Raw genomic sequence first — 24,285 nt, 5'->3', positions numbered from 1 at the left:
AGTTTAGCCTGTTATATTTCTCCGGTCATCTTTTCACTCGTTATAGGAGTTAAAAACATCATAAGGTAGTTAATTTAAAGCGTTTTATAGCAATTTATATCCGTTTAGTGCGATTTTGGGACATTTATTTTTGCAACGATGTGAATAGTTGGGCACGCTTTTCAGTTCATCCCGAACGCAGTTGGCATTTCCACATAGCAAGAGGACAGCTTTCCACCAAAAGACGATTGCTCCCAAGAAAGGATCCTTTGCCCAAGATACTGATGGAAGAACAGCTCAAGGTAGGACATTTTTATTATGATAAATCGTGTTTCTGTCGAAACATTTTAGTGGCTTAGGACGCCATGTTTTTTGACGTAGCTTCGCTCGGCGCAAACTGTATTGAAAAGTAAGGATAAATTCAAAAATGTTATTCCGCAATTGTATTAAGAATTAAATTGTCTATCAATCCCTGTCCACCCTATATTTTTTAGTCACGTTTATGAGTATTTATGTATAAGAGTAGATCACTGTCTAAGTGGCGCAAGGACTTTTTCTGACCAGCTTGTCTACATTTCACATTGTCTAACCATGATTTTGGTGGCTAAATATAAACATTTGCGATCAAACTCTATATGGAATGTGTAATATGATGTTACAGGAGTGTCATCGGAAGAATTCTGAGAAGGTTAGTGAAAAAATTAATATCTTTTGGCGATGTTGACTTTTATCGCTCACTTTGGCTAGAATCAATGCTGGGCTGCTATGTGCTATGTGCTATGCTAATATAACGATTTATTGTGTTTTCGCTGTAAGACACTTAGAAAATCTGAAATATTGTCTGTATTCACAGGATCTGTGTCTTTCGATTCGTGTATGCTGTGTATTTTTACGAAATGTTTGATGATTAGTAAGTAGGTAAACACGTTGCTCTAAGTAGTTTTTCTATTCCATTTGTGACGGTGGGTGCAATTGTAACCTATGCCATCTACCTGAAATATGCACTTTTTTCTAACAAAACCTATCCCATACCATAAATATGTTATCAGACTGTCATCTAATGAGTTTTTTTGTTGGTTAGGGGCTATAAATATCTTAGTTTAGCCGAATTGGTGATGGCTACTGGTGTTGGTGGACAAATAAAAGATGGTGGATTATGCTAATGTGTTTTTAGGTAATAGATGTACATCTTTACATATTGTGTCTTCCCTGTAAAACATTTTAAAAATCGGACATGTTGACTGGATTCACAAGATCTGTGTCTTTCATTAGCTGTATTGGACTTTAATGTGTGAAAGTTAAATATTTAAAAAAAATATTTTTTTTGAATTTCGCGGCACTGGTTTTTCAGTGGGGGGGGGGGGGGGTGTGCCGCTAGCGCCACGCTGATCCTAGACAGGTTAAACTCAAATCACCCAAAACGTTTGCAAATCATTTGGCAATTGCTGTCTAATAAATCTTGATTATTGTATGAATACAAAGACACAAAAAGGATCTGCTCATTCAACAAGTTACATAATCAAAACCTTGCTTGACTCAAGTTACTACAAGCCACACTAATTTGTGCACTACGTTCTATTTCCGGCACCGACTGAGATGGCCGCCTCGCTTCGCGTTCCTTGGAAAATATGCAGTATTTAGTTTTTTTATGTGTTATTCCTTACATTGGTACCCCAGGTAATCTTACGTTTCATTACATAGAGTCGGGAGGAACTACTGAATATAAGAGCAACGTCAACTCACCATCGTTACAACCAGGAATGTGACTTTCCCGAAGCGGATCCAGTGTTTTGCCTTCCACCCAATACAATGGATCTGATCCCAGCCGGCGACCCTAAGTGACGCCGTAAAAGGGGCAAACGAAGCGGTCTCCTGGTCAGGCTTCGGAGACGGGCACATCGCGCTCCACTCCCTAGCATACTACTCGCCAATGTCCAGTCTCTTGACAATAAGGTTGATGAAATCCGAGCAAGGGTAACATTCCAGAGAGACATCAGAGATTGTAACGTTCTTTGCTTCACGGAAACATGGCTCACTCAAGAGACGCTAACGGAGTCGGTGCATCCAGCTGGTTTCTTTACGCATCGCACCGACAGAAACAAACATCTTTCTGGTAAGAAGAGGGGCGGGGGTGTATGCCTTATGATTAACGAGACGTGGTGTGATCATAACAACATACAGGAACTCAAGTCATTCTGTTCACCTGATCTAGAATTCCTCACAATCAAATGTCGACCGCATTATCTACCAAGGGAATTCTCTTTGATTATAATCACAGCCGTATATATTCCCCCCCCCCCCCCCCCAAGCAGACACATCGATGGCCCTGAACGAACTTTATCTGACTCTTTGTAAACTGGAAACCACACACCCTGAGGCTGCATTCATCGTAGCTGGGTATTTTAACAAGGCTAATCTGAAAACAAAACTCCCTAAATTCTATCAGCATATCGATTGTGCTACCAGGGCTGGTAAAACCTTGGATCATTGTTATACTAACTTCCGCAACGCATATAAGGCCCTCCCCCACCCTCCTTTCGGAAAAGCTGACCACGACTCCATTTTGTTGCTTCCAGCCTACAAACAGAAACTAAAACAACAAGCTCCCTCGCTCAGGTCTGTTCAACGCTGGTCCGACCAATCTGATTCCACGCTTCAAGACTGCTTCGATCACGTGGATTGGGATATGTTCCGCATTGCGTCCAACAACAATATTGACGAATACGCTGATTCGGTGAGCGAGTTCATTAGAAAGTGCATTGACGATGTCGTACCCACAGCAACGATTAAAACATTCCCAAACCAGAAACCGTGGATTGATGGCAGCATTCGCGTGAAACTGAAAGCGCGAACCACTGCTTTTAACCAGGGCAAGGTGACCGGAAACATGACCGAATACAAACAGTGTAGCTATTCTCTCCGCAAGGCAATCAAACAAGCTAAGTCCCAGTATAGAGACAAAGTAGAGTCGCAATTCAACAGCTCAGACACAGGGTCTACAGGGTCTACAGTCAATCACGGATTACAAAAAGAAAACCAGCCCCGTCGCGGACCAGGATGTCTTGCTCCCAGACAGGCTAAATACCTTTTTTGCTCGCTTTGAGGACAATACAGTGCCACTGACACGGCTCGCTACCAAAACCTGCGGGCTCTCCTTCACTGCAGCCGAGGTGAGTAAAACATTTAAACGTGTTAACCCTCGCAGTGCTGCAGGCCCAGACGGCATTCCCAGCCGCGTCCTCAGAGCATGCGCAGACCAGCTGGCTGGTGTGACTAAGGACATATTCAATCGATCCTTATCCCAGTCTGCTGTTCCCACATGCTTCAAGAGGGCCACCATTGTTCCTGTTCCCAAGAAAGCTAAGGTAACTGAGCTAAACGACTACCACCCCGTAGCACTCACTTCCGTCATCATGAAGTGCTTTGAGAGACTAGTCAAGGACCATATCACCTCCACCCTACCTGACACCCTAGACCTACTCCAATTTGCTTACCGACCCAATAGGTCCACAGACGATGCAATCGCAACCACACTGCGCACTGCCCTAACCCATCTGGACAAGAGGAATACCTATGTGAGAATGCTGTTCATCGACTACAGCTCAGCATTTAACACCATAGTACCCTCCAAACTCGTCATCAAGCTCGAGACCCTGGGTCTCGACCCCGCCCTGTGCAACTGGGTCCTGGACTTCCTGACGGGCCGCCCCCAGGTGGTGAGGGTAGGTAACAACATCTCCACCCAGCTGATCCTCAACACTGGGGCCCCACAAGGGTGCGTTCTGAGCCCTCTCCTGTACTCCCTGTTCACCCAAGACTGCGTAGCCATGCACGCCTCCAACTCAATCATCAAGTTTGCGGACGACACTACAGTGGTAGGCTTGATTACCAACAACGACGAGACGGCCTACAGGGAGGAGGTGAGGGCCCTCGGAGTGTGGTGTCAGGAAAATAACCTCACACTCAACGTCAACAAAACAAAGGAGATGATTGTGGACTTCAGGAAACACCTGAAGCACCCCCCTATCCACATCGACGGGACAGTAGTGGAGAAGGTGGAAAGTTTTAAGTTCCTCGGTGTACACATCACGGACAAACTGAATTGGTCCACCCACACAGACAGCGTTGTGAAGAAGGCGCAGCAGCGCCTCTTCAACCTCAGGTGGCTGAAGAAATTTGGCTTGTCACCAAAAGCACTCACAAACTTCTACAGATGCACAATCGAGAGCATCCTGTCGGGCTGTATCACCGCCTGGTACGGCAACTGCTCCGCCCACAACCGTAAGGCTCTCCAGAGGGTAGTGAGGTCTGCACAACGCATCACCGGGGGCAAACTACCTGCCCTCCAGGACACCTACACCACCCGATGTCACAGGAAGGCCATAAAGATCATCAAGGACAACAACCACCCAAGCCACTGCCTGTTCACCCCGCTATCATCCAGAAGGCGATGTCAGTACAGGTGCATCAAAGCAGGGACCGAGAGACTGAAAAACAGCTTCTATCTCAAGGCCATCAGACTGTTAAACAGCCACCACTAACATTTAGTGGCCACTGCCAACATACTGACTCAACTACAGCCACTTTAATAATGGGAATTGATGGAAATTATGTAAAAATGTACAACTAGCCACTTTAAACAATGCCACTTAATATAATGTTTACATACCCTACATTACTCATCTCATATGTATATGTATATACTGTACTCTATATCATCTACTGCATCTTGCCATCTTTATGTAATACATGTATCACTAGCCACTTTAAACTATGCCACTTTATGTTTACATACCCTACATTACTCATCTCATATGTATATACTGTACTCTATACCATCTACTGCATCTTGCCTATGCCGTTCTGTACCATCACTCATTCATATATCTTTATGTACATATTCTTTATCCCTTTACACTTGTGTGTATAAGGTAGTAGTTGTGGAATTGTTAGGTTAGATTACTTGTTGGTTATTACAGCATTGTCGGAACTAGAAGCACAAGCATTTCGCTACACTCGCATTAACATCTGCTAACCATGTGTATGTGACAAATACAATTGGATTTGATTTGATTATGTTACCATAACTAGGCCTACAGCAGGACCTTAAATCAGTCATAAAATGATATCCAAAACCAATACGGCCTAGGAAATGAAAATCAAGGGATCCAAAGAGAAGTGACAAAGACCCAAGTTCATCAGGGCTTAAATGGTCAGTTCATTTCAACACTGCAGCTGTTATGGTGGACACTTTGTTATAGTCTATGAAGCATCCACAATGGCCAACTCCGACCTTCCCCAAACCAAGGACCCTTAAACTCACCCACTGACCTCCTGAAGGAAAGAAATATGTCATAGTCCTAATGTTACTAGGAAGACGGATGTTATGGAGCACAGCTCCTAATTACAGTGTAGCTGCAATTCTGAGACGGTCCACTCCAACTCCTACTGTAGGTGTAGGTCCCCTCTCCTGCAATGGTGTGTGGCTGCCTGTGGCAACAAGCTACAGTCTCCCGTAGGCCTGCAGGAAAGCAAGACGAAATGTGGTATTCCAGCAATCAGGCCTACAAGCTACCATCGTCATACTTCTTTTGATTATAAATGGTAAAAAAACACTAATGATCTAGGGTTAGATTACTTCAGCACTGAATACCAAAACATAGCAATTATGCATTCCATAAAGTCAAAGTCAATTAAACAGAATAAAACATTTAAGAGTTCAACCTCTAAAAGAAAATGTTATACATCCACAGCAATTTATTTCTCAAAGACTCATTATAATGTCTTTGACCATCTTGTTTTCCCTTTCTCCGTACAGTATCATTAAGGCGGCCAACCACCCACATACTAGGCCTACCATAAATCTTAGATTAATAGCCCAGGTGTTTATTTGCTTAAATCACCAAAAGGTGCTTACTAGACAGGCTTTTATTTGAGCCAGGCTTCTATTTCCTTAATGCACATAGCTTTTGCTCATGTACATTGTTAATTGTTTAATTCCAGCATTCACTTCCAGGATTTTAATACATTTATTCAATTCCTGCACTAATATGTTATCATTTACACACTGTGTCACGTTTCTTTTGTCTTAGTATGCCTGTATAATTAAAACAAATCCTTTATAGAATAATTCTTCTACTCTTTGACTGTGTATTTTCGGCAGTTCTTACTTTCACCACTGGAAGGTTATCGGCCGATTTCTACATGTCTGATCTCCCAAAGTTGTTGACTGTCTTGTGCTTGCCAGATAGCTAGCAGATCTCAGCTATTAGCAGCCAATGGCTAGCAGTTTCTTACTAGTATTACAAGCCAATACTGAATTCTTTAAAAGGTGAAATATGCAGAAATGCTTTGCCATTTCCAGTTTGTTTAAATTCTAAAAGTGTGCTTTTAGATTTCAGTTTATGTGACAAAACAAGTCATGTATAGTGTAGAGAATCATTGTACCATCTAAACCCCTGGGAAATATATTTTAAGCTGTTTTGGCTGCAGCCCGACGTCGGTACACTTATGACAATATCCAGCTCAAGTGCAGGGCGCGAAATTCAAAAGATATTTTTTTTAAATATTTAACCTGTCTAGGATCAGCGTGCCGCTACCGCCACCCCCCCCCCCCCCCACACTGAAAAACCAGTGCCGCGAAATTCAAAAAAAATATTTTTTTAAAATATTTAACTTTCACACATTAAAGTCCAATACAGCTAATGAAAGACACAGATCTTGTGAATCCAGTCAACATGTCCGATTTTTAAAATGTTTTACAGGGAAGACACAATATGTAAAGATGTACATCTATTACCTAAAAACACATTAGCATAATCCACCATCTTTTATTTGTCCACCAACACCAGTAGCCATCACCAATTCGGCTAAACTAAGATATTTATAGCCCCTAACCAACAAAAAAACTCATCAGATGACAGTCTGATAACATATTTATGGTATGGGATAGGTTTTGTTAGAAAAAAGTGCATATTTCAGGTAGATGGCATAGGTTACAATTGCACCCACCGTCACAAATGGAATAGAAAAACTACTTAGAGCAACGTGTTTACCTACTTACTAATCATCAAACATTTCGTAAAAATACACAGCATACACGAATCAAAAGACACAGATCCTGTGAATACAGACAATATTTCAGATTTTCTAAGTGTCTTACAGCGAAAACACAATAAATCGTTATATTAGCATAGCACATAGCACATAGCAGCCCAGCATTGATTCTAGCCAAAGTGAGCGATAAAAGTCAACATCGCCAAAAATATATTAATTTTTTCACTAACCTTCTCAGAATTCTTCAGATGACACTCCTGTAACATCATATTGCACAATACATATAGAGTTTGATCGAAAACGTTTATATTTAGCCACCAAAATCATGGTTAGACAATGTGAAATGTAACTCAGCTGGTCAGAAAAAGTCCTTGCGCCACTTAGACAGTGATCTACTCTTATACATAAATACTCATAAACGTGACTAAAAAATATAGGGTGGACAGGGATTGATAGACAATTTAATTCTTAATACAATTGCGGAATAACATTTTTGAATTTATCCTTACTTTTCAATACAGTTTGCGCCAAGCGAAGCTACGTCAAAAAACATGGCGTCCTAAGCCACTAAAATGTTTCGACAGAAACACGATTTATCATAATAAAAATGTCCTACCTTGAGCTGTTCTTCCATCAGTATCTTGGGCAAAGGATCCTTTCTTGGGAGCAATCGTCTTTTGGTGGAAAGCTGTCCTCTTGCTATGTGGAAATGCCAACTGCGTTCGGGATGAACTGAAAAGCGTGCCCAACTATTCACATCGTTGCAAAAATAAATGTCCCAAAATCGCACTAAACGGATATAAATTGCTATAAAACGCTTTAAATTAACTACCTTATGATGTTTTTAACTCCTATAACGAGTGAAAAGATGACCGGAGAAATATAACAGGCTAAACTAACGCTTGGAACAGGAGCGGGTCGGTGTCCAGCACGCGCGTTACGCACCAAGGAAAGACTTGCTAGCTACAGGGTTTTTTGATTTATAGGGCCTGTGAACGCGCAATCGACCCCATTGGAATCGTCATCACGTAAAGGCATCCAGGGGAAGACGTAAGAAGTGTCCGTAGTCATAGCAATATCAGTGCCGTTTTAACTGACTTCAGAACAGTGGCCAACATTTCTGAAATCTGACTCCATGTCAGGGAAATTGCTGTAGAATGGGCTCTGTTCCACTTAGAGACAAAATTTCAACTCCTATAGAAACTATAGACTGTTTTCTATCCAATAATAATAATAATATGCATATTGTACGATCAAGGATTTTGTGGGAAGCCGTTTCAAAAATTACCCAATTAGCATAAATAGTCTCAACAGCGCCCCCATCCTCAACAGGTTAACTTTCACACATTAACAAGTCCAACACAGCATATGAAAGGTACACATCTTGTGAATCAAGCCAACATGTCCGATTTTTTTAATGTTTTACAGGGAAGACACAATATGTAAATCTATCAGCTAACCACGTTAGCAAAAGACACCACTTTTCTTACTCCATCAGTTTTTTACTCCATCAGTAGCTATCACAAATTTGACCAAATAAAGATATAAATAGCCACTAACCAAGAAACAACTTCATCAGATGACAGTCTGATAACATATTTATTGTATAGCATATGTTTTGTTAGAAAAATGTGCACATTTCAGGTATAAATCATAGTTTACATTGCAGCTACAGTCAGAAATGGCACCGAAAGCAGACAGAAAAATTACTGACACCAACGCCAAATAACTAAATACTCATCATAAAACATTTCTGAAAAATATATAGTGTACAGCAATTGAAAGACAGGCATCTTGTGATTCCAGACAATATTTCCGATTTATCAAGTGTTTTACAGCGAAAACACAATATAGCGTTATATTAGCGTAGCCACAATAGCCAGAAACACTTGGGCGCCGACGACCAGTTCACATGCACGACAGATATTAGAAATAGCATCATAAAATTTTTCTTACTTTTGGTGATCTTCCGTCAGAATGTTGGACAAGGTGTCCTTTGTCCAGAACAGTCGTTGTTTGGATCTGGAACGGCAAATTTCCCTCTTGATTTAGCATGGGCACTTGCCAAGTGGCACGGATCTCTCCAACGTCAACAAAGTCAGAGAACGGAACACGGCAAAACTCCCGAAGAAATTTCAATAATCTGATTAAACTATATTGAAAAAACATACTTTACGATGATATGGTCACATGTATCAAATAAAATCTAAACCGGAGATGTTAGTCGTCCATAACGACAGCTAAACTGAAGGCAAATCCATGTCCTCTTTCGCGCGCTCCAGAAACAGGAAATGGACGGTCACGTCATACAAAGAGCTTTAATTCCACCTCAGACCAAGATAGACACGAAATTTCTTCTCTCACCGCCTCTTGACAACCAGGGGAAGGTGTATGAAGTGTACGTAGACTCTTACGTTCATTGCCCATGTATAGGCATGAAGTTGAACAGAGCATCGATTTCTGACATTCCACTTCTTGGTCAGGAAAATTTGCTGCAGAATGAGTTCTGTTTCACTCAGAGAAATAATTCAAACGGTTTTAGAAACTAGAGAGTGTTTTCTATCCAATAGTAATAATAATATGCATATTGTACGAGCAAGAATTGAGTACGAGGCCGTTTGAAATGGGAACGATTTAACTGGCTACTCAATACTGCCCCTTGCAGCCATAAGAAGTTTTTTAATAACCAAAAATATTGTATTTTGTACACCAGCCGTTTGAAGCTGGTGTACAAAACCGAACGTAAAAGACGCAAAACAAAACTTAAGAATGGGAAGCAAAGACCAAATTCACATAGAAATGTGAGTTACAGCTCTGTCATTCTCATTGAAAGCAATTCTAAGAAGCGGTAGCTCTGTTCTATGTGCGCTATTTCTATGCCTCCCATTTTCAAGTTTCATTTTTGCATCTTTTCCTTTCGGGTTGGAACACCAGCTTCAAACAGTTGTAAATATAATATTTTGGGTTATGGAAAAGCTATTAGATAGCGGTTTAGATGGTACAATGATTCTCTACACTATACTAGCTTGTTTTGTCACAAACTGAAATTAGGCGAACTATTAGAATTTTAGCAACCAGGAAATGGCGGAGCGATTTCTGCGGAGTGCATCTTTAACGTAACAAATCAAACATTAAACATTGTAAACAATTTATGGTAATTCATGGTAACCTCATAAACAATTCATTTAGACAAGGCGTTTATTTGAAACAGGCATTTATTTGCTGAAATGTGTGACATTGCCGGGGAATTAAAAGGGACAGGCGGCTATTTGAGACTTGCCGTTTAATTTAAGTTTTACGGTATATATACTTATAGACAGACTTATACCAGACATCTCAGAAACACGTGTCCTGACCTTTCCACAAAGCTCCTCCATTTATTATTAATACAGTTTGTCTTGTGAGGTGGCCTGTTCTCATAGCCACAGAAAAGGTCATAGCCAGCGCTCATGTTTGACGTACACCCGCTGAATTAGCTGTATCACCCTTAATCTTTTCAGAAAGCAGGTCTCGCCTGCAGTTTTGTTTGAATGCATTTGATGCATTTTCAGGGTACTGTCTGACACTAACTAAAACATGGGGCCTCTAGGTTCATTGTTTTGGTTAATAAAAAAAGTATTGTTGTTTTATCTAAATAATTCACAGGATGAGAGCATGCAATTTAATCTGATACATTGTAGTGAATAATCCAGTGGCGGTCGGTGCTGTTTAAGATTAAGGAGCACCATTTTTTTTAATGATCATCATGGCCTTATTTCTATTACAACATATTGGATGACTGTCATTCATATTCCATTCACCCAGGTCAACATAACATTGCTGGGTTTAGGCTAGTACATGATACACTTATTTGCATTATACCCAGCACGTGGTCCCCCCAACATAGCCTGAAAATGAAAGTTTATAACGTAGGTGAGCAGGTTGAGACACATTGGAGTGATTGGTGACAGACAGTGACACATTCTTTACCACCTTGCACACTCTTGCCTGCATCTAGCTGATCAATGATGAAATCATTAGTCCAAACAGTTGCAAAACAAGAGTTTCTATTGAACAAATTCACGTTTCGCTTTAAAAAATGTTTTGCAACAGAATCGGCAGAATGAATACACCCGTGATCACCCGTGCTGACAGAGTTCACTTGCATAGCAGCCATACAACATCATCAACACATCTATGCGCTTTCCTCCTCTCACATTTTCCCTTCGCTTGTGGACTTCAGTGCACAACACAACAGCTGTCTGTGACCAGGCGAAAAAACCTCTCCAAGCCAAACCTTCATATCATAACCGCTACACAGAGCCTATATCATTGCCACCATATTAGCTAACGCCATAGTCAACATAGCTACTAGAACTAATGTGTTAATAAACCCACAATCCAATCCATGTGTACAATCAGCAAGCAGTTTAGCAGTTACACCGGTGGGCCCTGGTGGCAATAAATTAATAGTGTTAGATTGCCTTAGCCTTTAAGCTAACATAAACAGCTTTCCTCTCTGTTAGAGTCAGGTTGTTGAGTAGGCTAAATTAACTGCATTAGCTAGCTAAGTAAGTGAAAGTGAATGTGGGAAAAAAACTATTGTCTTTCTCTTTGAGTCAACTACTCACCACATTTTATGCACTGCAGTCCTAGTTAAATTAATTAGGCCCTAATCTATGGCTTTCACATGACTGGGCAGGGGCGCAGCCATGATGGGCCCAGGAGGGCATTGGCCCACCCACCAGGGGTGCCATGCCCAGGCAATCAGAATGAGTTTTCACCATAAAAGGGCTTTATCACAGATGGAAATACTTCTCAGTTTCATCAGCTGTCCGGGTGGCTGGTCTCAGACGATCCCGCAGGTGTAGAAGCCGGATGTGGAGGTCCTGGGCTGGTGTGATTACTCAGGGTTGGCGATTGTGAGGCCGGTTGGACGCACTGCCAAATTCTCTAAAACTATGTTGGAGGCAGCTTATGGTAGAAAAATTAACATTAAATTATCTGGCAACAGGTCTGGTGGATATTCCTGCAGTCACCATGCCAATTGCACACTGCTTAAAAACTTGAGATATCTGTGGCGTTGTGTTGTGTGACAAAACATGAGACCAACAGTATAGATTCAGTATAGATAAATTCTCTGATCCTTTGATTGGATGGAAAACATGTCAGTTCATGCTGCAAGAACTCTGATAAATTGGAGGATGTCCTCCAGATGTCATTATAATTACTGTGTACGTCTATGGAAGGGGGCTAGAACCATGATCCTCCTAGATTTTGTATTGAAGTCAATGTACCAAAATGGGGACGGAAAATAGTTGTCCTCCGGCTACACTATGGTGCTACCCTACGGAGTACTGTTGAGGATACTTCATTGCAAAACAGTGTGTTTTTAATCAGTTATTTGGAGACGTGAATATATTTAGACTAGTTTTATCTAAAAAGTTTTTTAATGTTTCACTATTTACATTTCATGATATTCACTGAGTAGGATGGTCCTCTCCACTTATTTTTTTTTGCTTGACAGTATACCCAACCTATGCAGAAAAATGTACTGACTTGCTTTTTTTATCCACTACATCACTGACTATGGCAAAGCCTTACAGCTCTTACAACTCCAATCATCCCAAATACAGTAAATCATTTAATATCCCATATGCGTGGATGAGGGGGATGGGGAATAGCAGTGCTTGTACTATTAATTAACTGTGGCAGTGCATTCTCATTTGTATTGTTAAAATTGAGTGAAATTCTGATATTAAGAACATAGTGAAAAAAGTACCCCTTATGTGTGTGAACAGCTTTTGAGGGTAGGCTTGGTTGGGGTAGGGGTCATCCAACCTGACATTGATAGATGATACTGCCGCAGATGATGAACACAGAATTAGTGCAGTAGACCTACCTTCTCCCACCCAGACCCCACCATCATATCAAAGCCCAAGACAAATTGACTGCACCCACTGATTAACTGGTTCCAGTCAGTAGCATGTCTAGGCTGCCTATGTTTGCATGAATCCTGGCTGTCACCCAAATCACCAAGCCTCCACTTCTCAACCCACACTGTCCAGATTCTCCAATTAGGCTACATTGGTATTGAGGGAGTGGAAGCAAAGAACATAGACATGTTCAGATGGTCCCTGAACCCACTGTGCAGTATGGGAGGAATTGGCTATGGACTGTAGCCATATTGATTGCTGAACCTAGTTAGTGGCTTAAGCAACTGACACATTGGTAACAGTGTGAGGGCAAAATGTGCAATTAGCCTACTCATCCATATCCAAATATTGCAAGCTTGCCAACTCTAATTCGTAAGGTTATAGTTATTGGGCCGTTTGGTAACTTGTAGGCTACACCAATATGAACTTCTTTGCGCCATATCATTTTTCTTCCAACATTTTTCTTCATAATTTTCCTTGCAAGAAATGGGCGTATAGGCTGCTAATGTGTCAAAAAATAAATAAAGTATAGTTACTTGACTTTACTCACCATAATATGCTACCATTCCAGTTCAAAACTTTAATTATGGTGTCCAAAGCCACCTACCTGTTGCACTGATGGGAATTGTATGTCTGTCTCTTGTTCCTTCACAAATCCGAAAATGTCTGTCTCCTTATTCTTCCAGCATCTGAACATCACACCAGTGTTATTGACTTCAAGAGAAGATGGTGCGAGTCTCACACTGACATGCGAAATGATATAACCTACAAATGCGCACGGAAAAATATGCCACTGGTTAAAGCTACAACATTTATGTCAAGAACAAGTGTGTAGTGCTGTGGAAGCTCGAAGGCCTCCCTTTTTACCATGAGAAATGCACTGTCTGTCACGACTTCCACGGAAGGTGATTCCTCTCCCTGTTTGGGCAGTGCTCGGTGGTCGGCACCACCGGCCAACTAGCCATCACCGATCCATTTTTCCTTTTCCGTATGTTTTGTCTTTGGTTCTTTCACACCTGGTTTCATTTGCTTTAATTTCTGTGTGTATAATTACCCCTGTTGCCTGCTTAGGTTTGTGCGGGATTATTCGTGTCATGTTGCTCGTTGAGGTTGTGCGTCAGTTATTTTCACCTATATAGCGATTGTGTATAAGTTTAAGGAGCGTTGTTTTTCCCTCCTTCCGTGAGTAACTGGGTTCTCTTTTGTCTTGGGCGTTTATTTGGTATTGTACCTGACCTTATTGTTGTGGACTTGCCTATTAAAAGACGTTACTTGGACATCTCTGTTCTCATGCACTTGACTCCTTCACCTACCTCTAAATACAATATCGGAACAGAATCCCGCACCCGCTTATGATGGAGTCAGCAGGAGCTGACGTGCTCCCGACATCTATGGAGGAGCGCGTTCAACACCACACGGCAGTATTACACCATCTGGGGACCGCGATGGATCAGGTGATGGCGACATTGGAAAGATGGGAGAGAGGTGTCCTTCCTACACCTCCACCAGCCACACTCCAACCAGTCCCACAACCCTCTCCTTCGTCGCCTGGTCCCAGTGTAATTCGCCTCACGCTCCCGAGGGAGTACGATGGGATGGCTGTCGGGTGCCAGGGGTTCCTACTCCAGCTGGAGCTATACCTCATCGACAAGGGGATTGTGCGATAAATCTCCTGGTAGACGCTGCACTTCCCAGGAGTCACAGGAGGAGACGGTGGCTATGGAGACAAATGTCTCTGAATCTCTGGGGCAGGGGTACATTCGGCCCTCCACGTCACCTGCCTCCTCGAGTTTCTTTTTGTGAAGGAGGGAAGTCTGCGTCCATGCATTGACTATATAGGTCTAAATTCCATCACGGTGGGGTACAGTTACCCGCTACCTCTCATCGCCACAGCGATTGAGTCAATTCACGGGTCATACTTCTTCACAAAACTGGATCTCAGGAGCGGGTATATGTAACGCCTGTCGTCGGAATGAGGGGACCAAAGCGCAGCGTGGAAAGTGTTCAGGATTTTATTTATCAAAGAAACACTTGAACAAAGTAACAAAACGAAGCGAACAGTTCTGTCAGGTAACAGAGACTAAACAGAAAATAACTACCCACAAAACACAGGTGGGAAAAAGGCTGCCTAAGTATGATTCCCAATCAGAGACAACGAATGACAGCTGCCTCTGATTGGGAACAACACTCGGCCAAAAACAAAGCAATAGAAAACATAGAATGCTTTGTGCAAATCACACCCTGACCTAACCAAATAGAGAAATAAAACGTCTCTCTAAGGTCATGGCGTGACAGTATAACTTGGTACGCATCCGGGAGGGAGATGAGTTGAAGACAGCGTTTTGTACCAACTATGACAATTATGTCACAATTATGAGTACCTCATCATGCCGTACGGGTTGAATTATGAGTACCTCATCATGCCGTACGGGTTGAAGAATGCTCCAGCAGTCTTCCAATCCTTTGTAGACGAGATTCTCAGGGACCTGCACATGCAGGGTGTGGTGGCTTATATCGATGACATTCTGGTATATTCCGCTACACGTGCTGCGCACGTCAAGGCTGAGAAATGCTTGTTCTTCAAACAGGCCGTCTCCTTCCTAGGATATCGCATTTCCACATCAGGGTTGGTGATGGAGTGTGACCGCATTGCAGCCGTGCGTAATTGGCCGACTCCAACCATGGTAAAGGAGGTGCAGCGGTTTTTAGGGTTTGCCAACTACTACCGGATAAGGTTTTGGGCAGATGGCTGCTCCCATTACCTCACTGCTGAATGGGGGACCCGTGCGTCTGCGGTGGTTGGCTGAGGTGGACAGAGCTTTTGGTTGCCTGAAGGCTCTGTTTACCTCGGCTCTCGTGCTGGCTCATCCGGATCCCTCTTTGGCATTCATAATGGAGGTGGACTCGTCCGAGAATGGGATTGGAGCCGTGCTCTCACAGCGCTCGGGTACGCCACCAAAGCTCCGCCCCTTTGCTTTCTTTTCGAGGAAGCTCAGCCCGGCGGAGCGAAAGTATGACGTGGGAGATCGGGAGTTGTTGGCTGTCGTGAAAGCTCTGAGGGTGTGGAGACATTGGCTTGAGGGGGCTCAACACCCTTTTCTCATCTGGACTGACTACCGTAATCTCGAGTACATCCGGGTGGCGAACCCTCGCCAGGCAAGGTGGGCTATGTTTTTCACCCAATTTAGGTTTAAAATATCATATAGACCAGGTTCCCAGAACACTAAGGCAGACGCACTGTCCCGACTGTGTGATACGGAGGAGCGTTCCATCGATCCCACTCCCATACTTCCGAACCTTCCAGAAGGACAACCATCTCTGCAGCATTCCACCAATCAGGCCTTTATGGTAGAGGGGCCAGACGGAAGCCACTCCTCAGTAAAAAGCACATGACAGCCTGCTTGGAGTTTGAAAAAAAAGGCACCTGAAGACTTTCGGACCATGAGAAAAAAGATTCATTGGTCTGATGAAACCAAGATTGAACTCTTTGACCTGAATGCCAACCATCACATCTGGAGGAAACCTGGCACCATATCTAAGGTGAAGCATGGTGGTAGCAGCATCATGCCGTGGGGATGTTTTTCAGCGGCAGGGACTGGGAGACCAGTCAGGATCGAGTCAAAGATGAACGGAGCAAAGTACAGACTTGATGAAAACCTGCTCCAGAGCGCTCAAGACCTCAGACTGCATCCGTCGGAGTGGCTTCGGGACAAGTCTATCTATGTCCTTGAGTGGCCCGGCCAGAGACCGGACTTGAACCCAGCCGAACATCTCTGCACAGACCTGAAAATAGCTGTGCAGCGACGCTCCCCATCCAACCTGACAGAGAAGAACGTAATACTAGGTGTATGTTGTGTAGTAAGCTGTTAGTAGCCCATGAGCCTCACCCTAAAAATGTGGTCCCTTTCACCTTCCTAACTTAGCCCACTGTTCTGACTTGGTGGTGCACATGTAGCCTATAGCCTGTTTAGAGAAATGTATATGTACGAATATTGTCTGCTTTCATTGTCTGCTTATATGCCGCCATTATTTATTATACGGTTCTGACATGGTGTACAGGGAGAATACTGTAAGAATGGACCATGTTCTGAAGTCTGTCGCTGTACATTTCAAAAGTGCTGAACAAATAGTTATATTGACTACATCTGTCCTAGCTCGCTCATGAATGTCTTAATCGAAATTATGCATTGCCACTTATCCACTCTTTGATCTCTTATGCCATAGTTTGTACATCTCAATTGTCAGCAGAAACCACATTTGTTTGAGCAAGTCAGCCATATCAGCTATGTTTTTTAAAAGGCAGTAAATGAGGCTGAATTAAATGTTTAGCTGCCAGACAAGGCTCCGCTGATAGCCAGGTGTAGCAGTGGTAAGGATTCACTCCATGGTGCGGAAAAGCAATCTCTGCTGTTGGGACAGCTTTATGTAGGACCTAACAGTTTGTGTATTGTTTAGTGTTGTGTTGTGGCTTTGCTGGCATGCATGTAAAAATGTTTTTAAGTTTGCCCCAGCAAGATTTACATGTTAAAATATGGCCACTGGTTTATTGAGATGCATGAATACACTACTCCAAAAGCTTGATTTTATGGCTGTTTTTAAATTAATGATTTATGATTTATTTACTTTTGCAATGAACTGTCAAAATGAAGACCAGAATAGACAAGTTTCACGATAACAAATCCTAAAACCTCTTCTGGTTATCAAAGATTAAAAATAAAAATAATTTAATTAAGAGTGTTTTTTGGCTACTCGGGTTTGTATTGGACCCTACAAATGTACATGCTGTTGATTGAATTCCAAAATTGTTATTATTTTTGTTTAATTTGAATCTACCTGCTTTGTTTATGTCAGCCTAGAAGTCATACTAGGCCAAAATCTAATAATCAAATCTAAGTTTATTGGTCATTCAAGGTACACAGTTTAGTATGTTATAGCGGGTGCAGTGAAATGCATATATTACTAGCTCCTAACAATGCAGTAAAATGTCAAAGTACACAAATAATAACTACAAAAAATAATAATAATCTTAACATTTCGGAACGAATCCAGTTAACAACCCACAGAGCACTATAACAGTAATCCAAATGCAAAATTAGACAAGAAATTAGACAAGATATACTAAGAATGATATGTACAGCATTAGCATACAGTGTCATCAGAAGTATTCACACCTGTCACGCCCTGACCATAGAGAGCCTTTTTATTCTCTATTTTGGTTAGGTTGGGGTGTGACCAGGGGGGGTAATCTAGGTTGTTTATTTCTATGTTGGCCTGGTATGGTTCCCAATCAGAGGCAGCTGTTTTTCGTTGTCTCTGATTGGGGATCATATTTAGGCAGCCATTTCCCCACTATGTTTTGTGGGATCTTGTTTTTGTGTTGTTGCCTGTGAGCACTCCAGAACCTTACGTTTCGTTTGTTCTTTATTGTTTTTTGTGCGGTTCACTTCAAATAATATGTCGAACCGATTTCACACTGCGGTTTGGTTCGAATGTTATTACGGCGATCGTGACAACACCCCTTGACCGTTTCCACATTTTGATGTATTACAAAGTAAATTTGAAATGGATTTAATTGTACTTTTTTTGTCAATGATCTACAAAAAATACTCTGTAAATGTCAAAGTGGAAGAAAAATTCTGACATTTGCTAACATTAAAAAATAAAAATAAAACACTAATATATCTTGATTAGATATGTATTCAACCCCCTGAGTCAATACATGTTAGAATCACCTTTGGCAGTGATTACAGCTGTGAGCCTTTCTCGGTAAGTCTCTAAGAGCTATGCACACCTGAAAAAAAATTCTTCAAGCTCTGTCAAGTTGGTTGTTGTTCATAGCTAGACAGCCATTTTCACGTCTTGCCATAGATTTTAAGACAATTTAATTCAAAACTGTAACTAGACTACTCAGAAACATTCAATGGCATCTTGGTAAGCAACTTCAGTGTATATTGGACCTTGTGTTAATTGTCCTGTTGAAAGGTACATTTGTCTTTCAGTGTCTGTTAGAAAGCAGACTGAACCATGTTTTGCTTGAGGATTTTGCCTGTGCTTAGCTCTATTCCTTTTATTTTAATCATAAAAAACTCCCTTGTCAATGACAAGCATACCCATAACATGATGTAGCCACCACCATGCTTGAAAATATGAAGAGTGGTAGTCAGTGATGTGCTGTGTGAGATTTGCCCCAAACATAACAGTTTGTATTCAGGACATGAAGTTGTTTTCTTTGCCACATTTGTTGCAGTTTTACTTTAGTACCTTATTGCAAACGGGATGTATGTTTTCTGTATAGGCTTCCTTATTTTCACTCTGTCAATTAGGTTAGTATTGTGGAGTAACTACAATGTTGTGGATCCATCCTCAGTTTTCTTCTATCACAGCCATTAAACTATTTAACTGTTTTAAAGTCCCCATTGGCCTCATGGTGAAATCCCTGAGCTGTTTTCCTCCTCTCCTGCAACTGAGTTGGGAAAGATGCCTGTATCTTTGTAGTAACTGAGTGTATTGGTACACCATCCAAAGTGTAATTAATAACTTCACCAAGCTCAAAGGAATATTCAATGTCTTCTTTTTGTTTTATTTTTACCCATCTACCAATAGGTACCCTTTTTTGTGAGGCCTTGTAAAACCTCCCTGGTCTTTGTGGTTGAATCTGTGTTTGAAAGTAACTGCTCGACTGAGGGACCTTAGAGATAATTGTATGTGTGGGATACAGAGATTGGGTAGTCATTGGGTAGTCATTCAAAAACCATGTTAAACACTATTATTGCACACAGAGTGAGTTCATGCAACTCTTGTTAAGCACATTTTTACTTGTGGATGTATGCTTGCCATAACAAATGGGTTGAATACTTATTGACTCAAGGCATTTCAGCTTTCATTTTTTATTAATTTGTAAGAATGTCCAAAAACAAAATTCTTCTATGACATTATGGGATCTTGGGATCTTGCCAGTGACAACACATCTCAATTTCATCCATTTTAAATTCAAGCTGTAAAAAGTCAAAGGGTGTTAAGAATCCAATGCATAAATACATATGCAGTGTGTATAAACAGTGTAACTACTGTAAAATACAATGTACAGTAGAATAAATATTACAGCGTGCTATGTCGAGAACACAGTATTTAAATACGCAGTACAAAACCCCATGGCAAAATGGATAGAATTGCAGGAATGTAGCTTCTGGACCAGAGTCCGGAATATAAATATGTGTACAGTACCAGTCAAAATTTTGGACACACCTACTCATTCAAGGGTTTTTCTTTATTTGTACTATTTTCTACATTGTAGAATATTAGTGACAACATCAAAACTATGAAATAACACATATGGAATCATGTAGTAACCAAACAAGTGTTAAATAATTCAAAATATATTTTATATTTGAAATTCTTCAAAGTAGCCACCCTTTGCCTTGATGACATCTATGCACACTCTTGGCCCAAACTTCTGACTGGTACTGTATGTATATGTACACTATGTGAACGGTGTGTATAGACGGTGTGGACAGTATGTCAACAGAAAATGTGTGTACACCAGTAGTTATATAGGAAGAGCCATTACTAGAATACAGTATATACTCTACATTTAAAGTGGGTAAAACTGTATGTAAACATTATTAAAGTTATCAGTGTTCTATTGGGGCTCCTCAGAGGAGGAAGGGGAGGACCATCCTCAGTGAATTTCATGAAAGAAAAATTGTGAAGCAAATATTTTTCATTTTTAGATAATACTATAATAAATATATTCACGTCACCAAATAATTGATTAAAACACACTGTTTTGCAATGAAGGTCTACAGTAGCCTCAACAGCACTCTATAGGGTAGCACCAGGGTGGAGCCGGAGGACAGTTTCCTTCCTTCTCTACGTACATTGACTTCAATACAAAATATAGGAGGCTTATAGTTCTCACCCCTTCCATAGACCTACACAGTAGTTATGACAACTTCCAGAGGACATCCTTCAACCTATCAGAGCTCTTGCAGCATGAACTGACACGTTGTCCACCCAATCAAAGGATCAGAGAATGAATCTAGTACTGAAAGCATAAGCTTCAGCTAGCTAGCACTGCAGTGCATACAATGTGGTGAGTAGTTGAGTCAAAGAGAGAGAAAGACAATAGTTGAACAGTTTTCAAATTAATTTCTTTAAAAATGAAGGAGAAGCAAGAGAGAGAGAGAGATTTCAGTGGGTTTTTTTCACTTTCACTTAGCTATATGCAGTTAGCTAGTTTAGCATACTCAAACACCCGGCTCAAACAGAGAGGGATGCTATGTTAGCTAGCTGGCTATGGCTATCCAACACTGGAACTCTTCCAAGTCAAGGTAAGCTTTTGGTGTTATTAATTTATTGCAACTGTGGCAATTCTGGTGTAACTGTTAAACTGCTAACTGACTGTAAAATGTACAGCATGATTGTAGTGTGTTTACTAATTCGTTAGTTCTAGTAGCTATGTTGACGATGACGTTAGCTAATATGGTGACAACGATGTAGGCAGTGTGTAGCGGTTAGAGGTTATGATATGAAGGCTTGGCTTGGAAATATTTTTTGCCTAGTTACAGACAGCTGATGTGTTGTGCACTAAAGTCCACAAGCGATTGGAAAAGGTGAGAGGAGGAGAACGTGTAGATGCGAGAAGGAATTATACAACAAGCAAAATGATTATGCTGTTTGTATGTGGCTGCTATGAAAGTTTAAAGTGGAGGTAAAGGGGAGGTAATGAGTGAGGTAATGGAGTCCAGGTGTGCTTAATGATGAAGCGCAGGTGCGCGTAATGATGAAAGCCAGGTGTGTGTAATGAAGGTTCCCTGCACAGGTGGTTAGTAAACTGGCGACGTTGAATGCAGGAGGGGAGGAGCCGGAGTAGACGTGACAGAAAGTGAACTGTGTTTGTGTGTGATCAGGGGTGTATTCATTCCACCGATTCTGTTTAAAAAAATCTTAAACGGAAGCAAACTGAATGAAACGGGGATAAACATACCTGAATTTGTCTAATAGAAACTCTTGTTTGCAATTGTTGGACTAATGATTTCACCCTAGATCAGCTACATGCCGGCAAGAGTGTGCAAGGCGGTATTGAATGTGTCACTGTCTGTCACATTGATTAATCACATTTTTCTTTCGATCTTTGCACCTACGTTTTCATTTAATTTTAATTTGAGTATCATGTAGTAGCCTAAACCTATCAATGTAATATTGAGCTGGGTGAATGGAATAGAATGACAGTAATACAATATGCTGTAATAGAAAGAAGGCAATGCTCATAAAAACATTTATCGTCTTCCCTTATCTTAAACATCACAGACCGTCACTACAGTGTTGAATGACTATACATAGGGCAGAAGTCTCTACAGTGCATGGTTGAGTACCGGGTGGTAGCCGGCTAGTGACAGTGTCTAAGGTTTTAGTGAAGGGTTCTGGGTGGAGGCCGGCTAGTGATGATTGCTTAACAGTCTGATGGCCTGGAGATAGAAGCTGTTTAGTCTCTCGTTCCCAGCTTTGATGCACCTGTACTGTCTCTACCTTCTAGATCAGGGCTGCCCAACCCTCTTCCTGGAGATCTACAGTCTTGTAAGTTTTCAGTCCAACCCTAATTTAGCATATCTGATTCAGCTAGCTAAGGTCTTGTTGAGCAGCTAATTAGTAGAATCAGGTGTGTTAAATTAGGGTTGGACTGAAAACCCACAGGATGGTAGATCTCCAGGAAGAGGGTTGGGCAGCCCTGTTCTAGATGTTAGTGGGGTGAACAGGCCATGGCTCAGGTGGCTAAGATCCTGATGATCCTCTTGGCCTTCCTGTAACACTGGGTGCTGTAGATTTCCTGAGGGCAGACAGTGTGCCCCCGGTGATGCATTGGGCTGACCGCACAACCCTCTGGAGAGCCCTGGAGTTGCGGGCGGTGCAGTTGCCGTATCAGGTGATGATATAGCCCGACAAAATGCTCTCAATGGTGCATCTGTAGAAGTTCTTGAGGGTCTTAGGGGCCAAGACAAATTTCTTCAGCTTCCTGAGGTTGAAGAGGCACAGTTACGCATTCACCACGGTGTTGGTGTGAAGGGAGCATTTCAGGTCCTCAGTGATGTGCACACTGAGGAACTTGAATCTTTTGATCCTCTCCACTGCTGCCCTGTCAATGTGGATGGGGGCGTGCTCTCTCTGCTGTCTCCTGTTGTCCATGATCAGCTCCTTCATTTTGTCGACATTGATGGAGAAGTTATTTTCCTGACATCACTCTACCAGGGCTTTCACCTCCTCCTTGTAGGCTGTCTCGTCGTAGTTGATAATCACGCCTACTAGGAGTTCAGGCTGACATTCTGAGAGCATGGACTTAGAGGAAACTGTGTAGGCCTACTGTAGTCTAGGATCTGTGTGTAGAGTGGGAAGAAGAGTGCAAACCTCTGGCACTGCACTGAAGACCCCGGCTTCTTTCCCTTGTTCCCTCCCCCTGCACTGGCCCCTTCCCTCCCTCTCTCTCTCTTCTGTACAGTGCAAACAAAGAGAGGACACAAACAATGGATCACTCTGAGACCTGAATGGCTTTGCGGGTCAAGCACTAAACCCCCCTTTTGACAGAAACACAACCCACACTTGTTCTGCTGAAGAGAGGCTGACCCTCCCGGCAAAGAAATAATGAACGCTGCCTGTGCTTTAAACTGATAAAACTGCAGGCACTGAAATCAGTACAGCAGCCAAATCACCTCGAATAGGCTAATGGTTACAGACTGGAGCCTGCCCCTCTCTCCTCCTTCTCCAGGCATACAGACATAGTGTCATTTAACTTAGCTACAGTAGATTTAGAAATTAATAAGGAGAAAGTTGATCTAATTATGTAAGAGTCATAATTTCAATGTTATTTTTTTACCACAAACTCCTTTTTCCGGAAAAAGTATTTCCAAGATCAATCTATTGAACAACATAAATCTATTGGAAGAGACAGTATAAATAACAAACTGACAATCCGCTGTAAAAACAACACCTGCATACATTTGTTAGTCAAATTGCATTTGTTAGGTAAATTTCATTATCATCAATGTCTGTTTGTAAATGTAAGTTCCACCAATAGACACCTCTCTTACAGCCTCAGATGGAAAAGGAAATTGCACCATTCATTCACTGTCAACATAAATCAAACTTTTAGTATCCCAACACACACACACACACACCTTTTAGGCAGCTAGCCTTGCGGTTAATAGCGTTGGGCCAGTAACCAAAAGGTTACTGGTTTGAATCCCTGACCCAGCCGTTCTGCCCTTTAGCAAGGCAGTTAATCCCCAACAACAACGGGCGCTGATGACATGGACGTCGATTAAGGCAGCCCCCCGCACCTCTC

Source organism: Salvelinus fontinalis, chromosome 35 (genome assembly GCF_029448725.1).
Source record: "Salvelinus fontinalis isolate EN_2023a chromosome 35, ASM2944872v1, whole genome shotgun sequence".
Classification (NCBI taxonomy): Eukaryota; Metazoa; Chordata; class Actinopteri; order Salmoniformes; family Salmonidae; genus Salvelinus; species Salvelinus fontinalis.
The sequence above is the reverse complement of the archived record's forward strand: the minus strand, read 5'-3'. Positions refer to the sequence as shown.